General features: G+C 44.6%; 1 protein-coding gene across 1 annotated transcript in view; it reads left to right on the forward strand.

The window, feature by feature from the left end:
• The first annotated feature begins 9,110 nt into the window (after positions 1 to 9,110).
• LOC149452908 (TLC domain-containing protein 4-A-like) overlaps positions 9,111 to 12,155 on the forward strand; it is a 58,862-nt gene continuing 55,817 nt past the window's right edge. Inside the window, exon 1 of the mRNA XM_089688856.1 lies at positions 9,111 to 9,242. The gene's annotated coding sequence lies outside the window, so the exon portion shown is untranslated. The remainder of the gene's footprint in view (positions 9,243 to 12,155) is intronic.

A 12,155-nucleotide genomic window follows, 5' to 3' on the forward strand; every position in this document is an offset into this window, starting at 1 on the left:
CTTAAGACTACGAAAGAATTCTGGGGCGCAATGTAGGGCCCAGTGTCAGAAAGTTGGGTTTCTGTCAGAGGTCATGGGTCTTACAGCAGGACAACAACCCAAATCACACGTCAAAAAGCCCCCAGAAATGGTTTCAGACCAAGCGCTGGAGAGGACTGAACGGGCCAACAATGAGTCCAGATCTCAATCCCATAGAGCTCCTGTGGAGAGATCTCAGAACAGCAGTTGGGAAAAGGAACCTTCCAATCTGAGAGACCTGGAGCAGTTGGTGAAAGAAGAGTGATCCAAAATTCCAGTAGAGAGGTGGAAGAAACTCATTGATGGTTACAGGAAGCCATTGATTTCAGTTATTTTTTCTAAGGGGTGTGCTACCAAATATTAAATTGAGGGTGCCAATAATTTTGTCCAGCCCATTTTGGGGGGGGGGGGGGGGGTTTCCGTGGAACGTGTCAGATTTGGCTTTTGTTTCTCCACTTTTTTGGTCCTATCAATACAAACAAAAGAAATAAACATGAGAATGCCTAAACATTTGTAAATTGAACAATTTTCTGGGCGAAGTGGTGCATTACGTGATAGAAATGCGGGGCTGCCAATATTTTTGGCCATGACTGTAAAGGAGCCTCCTCGTATTAAAGCTGTTGATTCCCCGTAGCCTGGTCATGTTGTAGCTGGAGTTCTTAGAAGCCATGCCATGCAGAAAGAACCGTGACAGATGACCCTGGCCTTCAGACGTCATTTGTAAAGATCAATCAGACATAGCTGAGATGTTTGGATGGTCCTTTGACTGTTGATTAACTAATAAATGTATGCGGAACTTTGTGTAAAGGTGAAATGATGCCAAGACTAGAGCACACTAGAGCCGGGGGTGGGGGTGGGGGAGGGGCGCTCTTATCATGTAGACACCATTGTTTTCTTAATTATGTGTCACTGTCACCCAGCATTGTGTGATTGAAGCCTAGCTCCAGCCCAAACTGAATTTTTAAAGGTGGATTTTGCCTTTAACCACTTGTCTACAGGGCACTTTTACCCCCTTCCTGCCCAGGCCAATTTTCAGCTTTCAGCGCTGTTGCACTTTGAATGACAATTGCGCGGTCATGCAACACTGTACCCAAACAAAATTTTTATTATTTTTTTGAGACATATAGAGATCTCTTTTGGTGGTATTTAATCACCCCTGGCGTTTTTATTTTTTGCTAAACAAACTAAAAAAGACTGAAAATTTTGAAAAAAAAAAGTTTTTCTTAGTTTCTGTGATAAAATGATGGGCATTGATAGTCTGCACTGACGGGCACTGATAGATGGCACTGATGAGGCGGCACTGGTAGGTGGCATTGATGGTCATTGACAGGCATCACTGATGGGCATTGAAAGGCAGCACTCATATATGGCACTGATAGGCGGCACTGACTAGCACTGATAGGCGGCACAGATGTGCACTTATAGGCAGCACTGACTGGCACTGAGAGGCAGCACTGATTGGCGGCACTGATAGGCGGCACCGTCTGGCACTGATAGTTGGCACTGAAATGTAGTTCTGATGGGCACTGATATGTGGCATTGATGTGCACTAATGGGCACTGGTATGTGGCACTGATATGAGGCATTGATGGGCACTGATAGGCACTGCTATGTGGCATTGATGGGCACTAATGGGCACTGATATGAGGCATTGATGGGCACTGATAGGCACTGCTATGTGGCATTGATGGGCACTGATAGGCACTGCTATGTGGCATTAATGGGCACTGATAGGCACTGATATGAGGCATTGATGTGCACTAATGGGCACTGGTATGTGGCATTGATGGGCACTGATAGGCACTGATATGTGGCATTGATGGGCACTGATAGGCACTGATATGAGGCATTGATGTGCACTGGTAGGAACTGATATGTGGCATTGATGGGCACTGATAGGCACTGATATGAGGCATTGATGTGCACTGGGAGGCACTGATATGTGGCACTGATGGGCACTGACAGGTAGCACTGATGGGGCTACAGTGCCCTGATGATCAGTGTAGGTGTCCCCTCTGAGGAATGCCTCTTACCGGCTCTCCTCTCCTCACGCGCTGTCAGTGGGAGGAGAGGACCGCCAATAACCGGCATTTCCTTGTTTAAATGCAATCAGCTGTGATTAGGCAACTCGGGCACTGCCTGAGGGCCCAGGGTCAGTAGGGGGCCCCATGAGATGCCCCTGGTACCTTTTTCATAGGCTTTTTTGAGTTTGGGCAAGGACACAGGGGCCCCATGATCCCCTATTGCCCGGGGGCCCCATGAGTTGTCAGTCTGCCCCTGGCTGCAACGTATGACATTTTTGGTCCCTGCAGCGTCTGGATGACAGCATGGCATGCACAGAGTAGAGTCCATGGGAGAAGCGATAGGTGACAGAGTTCTCCCTGATCATCAATCTGAAGTTCAAGGTGAGGGAGGCGTGCAGCTACTACATACGTGTGCAATCAGAGAAGTTGCACTTTTCCCGGGACTGATAAAGCCGTATTGATAAGGGATATCGATCGCTCCATTCCAGTTTAGAGACGCTGTAGCTGAGCAATCCCAACAACTAGGCCTTCGGGATACACAGAGCGATCGCAATCAGGACTTCCAGCTATTGGGGGAGATTGTCATCACATGAAAGGTAAAGTCTGAATCCATTCCTGACATGTCGCAGCGTTCAGTGGGGGCCAGGGGTGGACTGACCATTTGGAAACTCCGGCACTGCCCGAGGTCAGTAGGGGGCCCCATGAGATGCCCCGGTACCTTTTTATAGACTTTTTTTAGTTTGGGCAAGGATACAGGGGCCCCATGATCCCCTATTACATGGGGGCCCCATGAGTTGTCAGTCCGCCCCTGATGGGGGCTCAACAGTTTGCATCCCCTGGCAGAAATCGGGAAATGTTGCCACTGATAATATCACAGATCGTGCCAAAAACTGCCTTTTACTTACCCACTTCAGGTCCAGACACTTTCACCCCCTTCCTGTCCGGGCCAATTTTCAGCTTTCAGAGCTATCACACTTTGAATGACAATTGCGCGGTCATGCAACACTGTACCCATATGAAATTTTTTAGCCTTTTTCTGAGACAGATAAAGCTTTATTTTGGTGGTATTTATACACAACTGGGATTTTTTATTTTTTTTGCTATATAAACGAAAAAGTCCAAACATTTTGAAAAAAAGCATTTTTCTTATAAGGTTTTGCAAATAAATAATATTTCATCATAAATCTTGGCCAAAATTTATTCAGTTATCTTTTTATTAAAAAAAAAAAAAACCCCAAATTACTTTATAACCAAAAATTGTAATTTTTAAACATTTTTTTGACATTTTTATTTTTTATATTATGTTTTTTTGTTTTTACATACTGTCACTCTAGCAGTACAGTGTCACCATGGTGACACTGTACTACTTGTGGGGGGTGATGAAGATTTTTTTTTTTACACTGATTGCTTTTACACCCATAAAGGCTGTAAAAGCAATAATTTCTCCTTCTCTCTGGCTGCATTCTTGCAGCCATTGAGAACTACTGTGTGAGCTGTGATTGGTCACAGCTTGTCACATGGTACAAGGATGTTGTGAATAGCATTGTACCATGTGATCTCTGTGATCATTCACAGATTTCACACGTAGTAAGCAATGATGTCAGAAGTGACATCTTGCTTACTACTCTTCATGTGATCACTGATTGGCCAATCAGTGATCACATGATGGGGACCTCACACAGAGGTCCTGTATGACGATCGGTGTTCCACTGTGTCCGGAGTCGCGGATCGCGGTGCTGCACGCTCCCAGGGAGCGCGCACAAGCAGGGGGCGGAGAGGCAAATTATAAACGTCCACCCGCCCCTGCACTGCCACCGTCTGGTCGTTTATATACAATGGCCGGATGGGAGGTGGTTAAGGATGGTGATCATATGAAGCCGTTTATTGTCACGTAGTTGTTTGGCTTCTTTTAAAATCATAATGATAACAAAAAGATCAAAAGTTTCCCTCCCCTGGAATGTTTGGCCTTGATACAGACACACAAGGTGACACACACAGGAGAAAATGGCAGTTAAGGGCTCATGTACACGGGGCATTTGGAAAACACTTCTGAATGATGGAAAACGTAGGTTAAAAAATGTCTGTTTAGCTGCGTTTATGCGCGTTTGCTTTTGAGAAGCGTTTTTTTAAAGATAACCTCAGGAGACCTTCCAAAATGCCCAGAATGCACTGAAAACAGTAAATAATGAACTATTTCAGACATTTTGAGAGAAATAGAGAGAGCAGAAGCAGAGAGAGCAGTATGTGTTGGGATGACCTGTCTTTTCTGGTTGTATTCACTATGGATCCCATCATAATGTGGCACCTTCTACCATTTTTTCCTTCACGCGAAACCTGGAACTGACTGCGCTGGTGTACCGGGTCCATTTGAATACATGGAAAACACTTTGAATGCATTTCTGATGATGAAAAAAGGCTCTGGACAGCATCTGGACATGGAACAGTTAAAATCGCTTCTAAACGCAAACGCTTATAAACGCCCTTAGGGAGATGTTGTCACTTGTAGTGCCTCCCTAGACCTCATCTGCATGGATTAACCCCTCGCCTACCGGGCACTTTTACCCCCTTCCTGCCCAGGACAATTTCCAGCTTTCAGCGCTGTTGCACTTTGAATGACAATTGCGCGGTCATGCAACACTGTACCCATATGAAATTTTTATCATTTTTTTGTGACTGATAGAGCTTTCTTTTGGTGGTATTTAATCACCTCAGGGTTTTTTATTTTTCTTAGTTTTTGTTATAAAATTTTGTAAATAAGTGATTTTTCTCCTTCACTGATGTGCGTTAATGAGGCTGCACTGATGGGCACTGATAGGTGGAACTGATGGGCACTGATGAGGAGGCACTGATAGGTGGCACTGATAGGCGGCACTGACTGGCACTGTTAGGTGGCACTGATTGGCACTGTTAGGTGGCACTGATAGGCAGCACTGACAGGCACTGATAGGCGGCACTGATAGGTGGCACTGACTGGCACTGATAGGCGGCACTGACTGGCACTGATGGGTGACACTGAAAGGCAGCTCAGATGGGCACTGATATGTGGCATTGATGTGCACTAGTAGGCACTGATATGTGGCGGATCTGTGACACCCCACACTCACAGGATGTCCTCAGTCCTCAGGGCTGTATGACACAGGACCAGGGGCGGACTGGCCATTTGGAAACTCGGGCACCAGCCAAGGGCCCGGGGTCAGTAGGGGGCCCCATGAGATGCCCCTGGTTCCTTTTTCATAGGCTTTTTTGAGTTTGGGCAAGGACACAGGGGCCCCATGATCCCCTATTGCCCGGGGGCCCCATGAGTTGTCAGTCCACCCCTGCACAGGACATCATACCACCTGGAAAACTGAGGACATCTACTGGTGGGAAAAGGTAAAAGCAGATGAGTACTGAAGCCAGAGTGTTCTTTTTACTTTTCCTTTTTTAACCACTTCACGTCCGGACACTTTCACCCCCTTCCAGTCCAGGCCAGTTCTCACGTTTGAATGCCAACTACTCAGGCATGCAGCACTGTACCCACATGACATTTTAATAATTTTTTTAGATAGGTAAAGCTGGGTTTTTTATTTTTCGCTTTATAAATGAAAAAAGATCTCAAATAAAAAAAATAAAAAAAGAAACAAACAAAAAAAAAAAACATGTTTTTCTTATAAAATTTTTGCAAGCAAATAATGTTTATAATAATAATAATAAATCTAGGCCAAAATGTATTCTGCTACCTTTCAAGTAAAAAAAACAAACAAATCAGTACATGTATAAAAAAAACATTTTATTTATTTTTTTATTTTTTACATTTTTTATTTTATTTTACATGTTTTATTTATTTTGTAATTATTTATTTTTTACATACCCCTACCCTAGCAGTACCGTGGGAGATGATCAGGATTTGTTTTTTACACTGCTTGCTTTTGCAGCCCTGCTGGCTGTAAAAGCAATAATTTCTCACTCTCTCTGGCTGCATTCTTGTGAATGGAGAGAGAGCTGTGATTGGTCACAGCTTATCACATGGTATAAGGCTGCTGTGACATTTTGGTGCCCTTTGGTGCGTTTTTCTTGTAAAAATTTTGCAAATAAATAATCTTTCTTCATAAATCTAGGCCAAAATGTATTCCGCTACCTTTCAATTAAAAAAAACAAACAAATCAGTATATATATATATATATATATATATATATATAAAAACATTTTTAATTTTTTTTTCCAAAATGTTTTTACATTTTTATTTTATTTGATGTTTTATTTATTTATGTAATTATTTTGATTTAATGAGCCTGAGCTGTGACCTGAAAAGAAAATTGTTGGACATGAAAATCCTTTTCTGTGGCAACATGAGGAGAAATGAAAGGCTGAGTCAGTTGAATTTTCGAAATCAATGGTGGCGCCATCGGATTATAAAACGCATAAAATTTCAGATTTTCTAAAGAAAATTTGTTTGGAATTTGATCCTTGTATGGCCTGCATTAGGCTGGGTTCACACTTGTGTGGTGCGGTATATCGCATGTGACCGACGTTTCGTTTTTCAGACAAAAAATTGGCCAATAAACGAACCGAACGAGCAGGCAAAAAAAATCGGACGATCGTTCTTCCAATATTCTCATCATGTGTACGGGGCCTAAGAGTAGAAGGGGGTAGGGGGGAGCGGGAAGCAGGACTACAAGGGGTGGGAACCACGTGATGCAGGTCACGGTAAAATATTGGAGGGGTATATGTATGGGCACTCTGGTCGAACATCAGGGGGTAAGGCAGAGTCAGGTTATGTAAGAGGTCGATGAACCAACCCACGAGAGGGCTATTGCTAGCCTATTACCCGCCTCCTGACCGCCATACAGTACAATGACGGGCGCAAGGCGGTTCTCTCGTTCTAGGAAGACGTCATATGAAGTCCTCCCATTCTAACAGCGCATGTGCGGCTCCCGGAACACGTAGTGCGACGATCAACGGAAAGAGCCGAAGATGTCGGCTCGGTCATGTGATCAACTGTGTCCAATCACAGCTGATCGCATGTAAACAGGGAAATGCCGGTTATATACATTTCTCTCCTCACGAGCTGTCACACTGACAGAGGAGAGGAGAGCCGGTAATCGGCATTCCTCAGAGGAGACATCTACACTGATCATCAGGGCACTGATGATCAGTGTGCCCTGATGATCTGTGTAGCCCCAGCAGTGCCACCTGTCAGTATCCATCAGTGCCAGCTATCAGTGCCACCTGTCAGTGTTCATCAGTGCCAGCTGTCAGTGCTCATCAGTGCCATCTGTCAGTGTTCATCAGTGCCAGCTGTCAGTGCTCATCAGTGCCAGCTGTCAGTGTTCATCAGTGCCACCTGTCAGTGTTCATCAGTGCCAGCTGCCAGTGCTCATCAGTGCCACCTGCTAGTGCCCATCAGTGCCACCTGTCAGTGTTCATCAGTGCCAGCTGTCAGTGCTCATCAGTGCCACTTGCCAGTGTCCATCAGTGCCAGCTCTCAGTGCTCATCCATGCTACCTGCCAGTGCCCATCAGTGCAAGCTCTCTGTGCTCATCCATGCCACCTGCCAGTGCCCATAAATACCACCTGTCAGTGCCTATCAGTGCCACCTGTCAGTGTTCATCAGTGCCAGCTGCCAGTGCCCATCAGTGCCACCTGTCAGTGTCTATCAGTGCCACCTGTCAGTGTTCATCAGTGCCAGCTGTCAGTGTTCATCAGTGCCACCTGTCAGTGTCTATCAGTGCCACCTGTCAGTGTTCATCAGTGCCAGCTGTCAGTGCTCATCAGTGCCACCTGCCAGTGTCCATCAGTGCCAGCTCTCAGTGCTCATCCATGCCACCTGCCAGTGCCCATCAGTGCCACATCATTGCCACATATCAGTGCCTACCAGTGCACCGTACCCACCAGTGTAATGATGCCATCATTGAAGATAACCCAACACCAGCACACAGGCGAAGAGGACCCTGGACACCATGCAAACCAATCACAGCAATCACATGATACAGGAGCCATGCCGAGTTCCTGGGTGTTAACCCTTTCGCTGCCAGAGCCGTTTTTGCTCTGAAGAATACATTTTAAAAATATGTACTTTTTATAAATATATTCTTAAGGTTTTTTTTAACATATAAAAAAAGGCATTTTAACACATATTTTTATAGGTATTTGTAAATGCATTCCCAAAAATGTAGATTTGTATTTTTAATGACATACAGTGTATTTGAAATGTATTTGTAAAAATATTTTTCATATGTTTTGTAATAAAAATGCATTTCAACATGCAGTATATATATATATTTATTGAATTATATTTTGAAATATATTGAATACGGCCAAAATTGCAGCATTTCAAATAAATGTCAATATACTTGGGAAGAATATTTTAAAAATATATTTCAAATATATTTTTCTTCCATTTTTAAAGACATACAGTATATTTGAAAATGTATTTTTAAAAATATTTTTCATAGATTTTGTAATAAATATATACATTTATATATATATATATATTTTTTTTTTTTTATTTATTTATTGAAATATATATTGAATATGGCCCAAATTGTAGCATTTCAGATATATGTCAATATATTTGAGAAGAATATTTTTAAATAGATTTCAAATATATTTTTCTCCCATGTGGGTATCGGATTTGTCTGGATATCAATTATTCAGATTTATTATGGGGGGAGATTTACTAAAACTGGAAAGTGCAAAATCTGCCGCTGCGCCTGGCAGCCAATCAGCTTCTATCTTCTGAGTGTTCAATGAAGCTTTGACAATAAAAAGCTGGAAGCTGATTGGTTCCTCTGCAGAGCTGCACACAGATTTGCACTCTCCACTTTTAGTAAATCTCCCCCCACTGGAGAGCCAATAGGAAGAGAAACCAGCCGTTGAATTTGTATCCAATCAGGCAGCTGACACGTTGTACAATCAGATTGTAGAGTGTGTGGTCAGCCTCCTCGGTCCCGGCGGGAGTGATGGGGTTAAGTATTAGGCAACAGGCAGAAGGCAGGCGGATGGGCGGGGCCGGAGCGAGCTGGGCGTGTCCCAGATGAATGGATCAGCAGGCTTTTCCCACGCTGAGGGGGCGGGGAAAGGGCGGAGTGTGGGCGTGTCCGCTGGTAGTTGTTGTCGCGTTGGCGGAGCGGGGAGAGCAGCAGCTGCGGCGACTGTCCCTGTGCGGAGGGCAGGGGGCAGTGTCCAGCCTGGCACAGGAGGAGCACAGCTGTGGCCGGGGTAAGAGCTCTGCCAGCACACTGCCACCTACTGACCGCACTCACCTACACAGCACAGGGGGAGGCGGGGGGCAGGGAATCCTTCACACAGCGGAGGTAGCAGGGAATCCTTCACAGGGATACAATGTAACTCTCTGCACTCCTATGTATCACTATGGATGTGATCGGACTGTATAGAGTGACGGGCAGTGCTGGGGGAGCTGACACCAGGCATGTGTGACACAGGGTGGGGGAGGGGCGCTGGGACCACATTGGCAGCTGGACTCATGACCACATGTGTCCTACAGACAGCAACAGACATTTCATCTCCAGATGGATTGGTATAGATAGAGATACATTATAGATGATTCTTTTCTGCATTTGTAAGGGAGTTCCAACAATTCCTGAGCGATGGCCAATCCCATTCCTCGCCTGATACCTCCTCCTCCATTGCAGAACCAGAAGTTCCAGCATGACCAGCCAGCTTGCAGCTTACTGAGCCTCTGTAGATGACTTTAAAGTAGATGTAAACTCTGATTGGAGGTTGAAGGCTCCATAGTAGATGTAAACTCTGATTGGAGGTTGAAGGCTCCATAGTAGATGTAAACTCTGATTGGAGGTTGAAGGCTCCATAGTAGATGTAAACTCTGATTGGAGGTTGAAGGCTCCATAGATGTAAGCTCTGGTTGAAGTTTGAAGGGTCCATAGCAGATGTAAACTGATTGGAGGTTGAAGGCTCCATAGTAGATGTAAATTCTGATTGGAGGTTGAAGGCTCCAGAGTAGATGTAAACTCTGGTTGGAGGTTGAAGGCTCCAGAGTAGATGTAAACTCTGGTTGGAGGTTGAAGGCTCCATAGTGGATGTAAACTCTGATTGGAGGTTGAAGGCTCCGTAGTAGGTGTAAACTCTGGTTGGAGGTTGAAGGCTCTGTAGTAGGTGTAAACTCTGATTGGAGGTTGAAGGCTCTGTAGTAGGTGTAAACTCTGATTGGAGGTTGAAGGCTCTGTAGTAGGTGTAAACTCTGATTGGAGGTTGAAGGCTCTGTAGTAGGTGTAAACTCTGATTGGAGGTTGAAGGCTCTGTAGTAGGTGTAAACTCTGATTGGAGGTTGAAGGCTCTGTAGTAGGTGTAAATTCTGGTTGGAGGTTGAAGGCTCCACAGCGCATGTAAACTCCGGTTGGAGGTTGAAGGCTCCAGAGTAGATGTAAACTCTGGTTGGAGGTTGAAGGCTCCAGAGATGTAAACTCTGGTTGGAGTTTGAAGGGTCTATAGTAGATGTAAACTGATTGGAGGTTGAAGGGTCCATAGTGGATGTAAACTCTGGTTGGAGGTTGAAGGCTCCATAGTAGATGTAAACTGATTGGAGGTTGAAGGCTCCATAGTAGATGCAAACTCTGATTGGAGGTTGAAGGCTCCATAGTAGATGCAAACTCTGATTGGAGGTTGAAGGCTCTGTAGTAGACATAAATTCTAACTGGATAACATTGAGATTGCTAAAGTGATGTGTATAATGAATGATTGTTGAAGCGTATTCTGCTTATATTTTGCCTTTCCGTTTTCCTCCTTTCTCCCCTCATCATCATGCTATTACCATTTTTAAGTAAAATCTTAAGATTTTCAGTACATACCTTATTTTAGACCTAGTGATGACGTCACTTGGTCTCTGTACTTCTCTATGTAAAGTAGGAAAATCATGGCTGATGGGAGGGACCAGCAGGGTGTAGTACATAGCTTCCTGAAACCATCACAGCAATCTGCCTTAGTCCTCCTCACAAGCCCCTCCCTCAGCCTTGATGCAAACCTTGGGTTGGTTCTTGGGAGGAGTTATGCAGAAATCAAAATGCCTTGATGGGCAGGTGTCAGTCTGGAGGAGTCGGCGTGTCTAGGCAAGTTGTAATTGCATGCAGACCATTCTAGGTAAAGCCCACATATGATATGAGACTCCATAATGAAGGCTGGCCATACATTGTACAATTTTCCTTTTAGATTGAACAAAACCATATAGTAGAAGGTCAAACCTGAACACTTTCAATGTGTATGCAATCAGACAGGCCCTTGAACTACATAGTTGAAGGTAAAGATAAATTTCATAATGTATGGCCAGCTTAACCCCCCTGGCGGTATTCCTGAGTGTAGCTCGGGGTAAAGTTTCAGCACCGCAAGCAGTAACCCCGAGCTGCACTCAGACTTACCATGCGGCGTTGCTCCGGGATCTCTTCTGCACTGCGATGTCCCCCCTGCAGTGTTCCCGGCAATGCAATCCGGCCGATGCCGGCATCCGTCTTCTGGGTTCGTTCCCTGCAACGTCGGGACGTACGGGGGACGGAACTGGTGGGAAATCTGAAAATGACAAAAAGTGACATTCACTAAAATCACATAGTATAACATTCCTGTATCAAACCATTTCACATACATTTTGTCCCGAGTGCTTTGTCCGGCGCCCTGCCTGCATTTTTACTGTTCTTTCTGCCTGGAAACTGAGAAACGTCCATGGCGTCCAAAAAGTGTCCCTTTAGGTCAAAAGCGGTTTTAGACCGGCTAGAGAACAGCGATAGTAAATCAGAACCACTTGCAGAATCGAGTGATAATGATTCGTGGGGAAATTTGTCATCAGACACTGAAAACAATTCTGCGACTTTGCTCAGCGATGTGCGAACTTGGCGCTATATTTCAAATTTCAGTGTTTTTGGTTTGATTATATTATTGAATTAAATTTATTATTATTATATTATTATTTTTTATGATTATTTATTAAATTATAATTTGGACATAATCAGACCGCTAGGGAGGTTAAAGTGTCACTAAACCCCGGACCCTGCATTCACTATACCCGGTCTCCCCAGGACCCTGCATTCACTATATCTGGTCTCCCCGGACCCTGCATTCACTATACCCGGTCTCCCCAGGACCCTGCATTCACTATATCTGGTCTCC

The sequence above is a fragment of the Staurois parvus genome, unplaced genomic scaffold, assembly GCF_062004578.1.
Source record: "Staurois parvus isolate SC_StPar_1 unplaced genomic scaffold, SC_StPar_1.0 ptg000456l, whole genome shotgun sequence".
NCBI lineage: Eukaryota > Metazoa > Chordata > Amphibia > Anura > Ranidae > Staurois > Staurois parvus.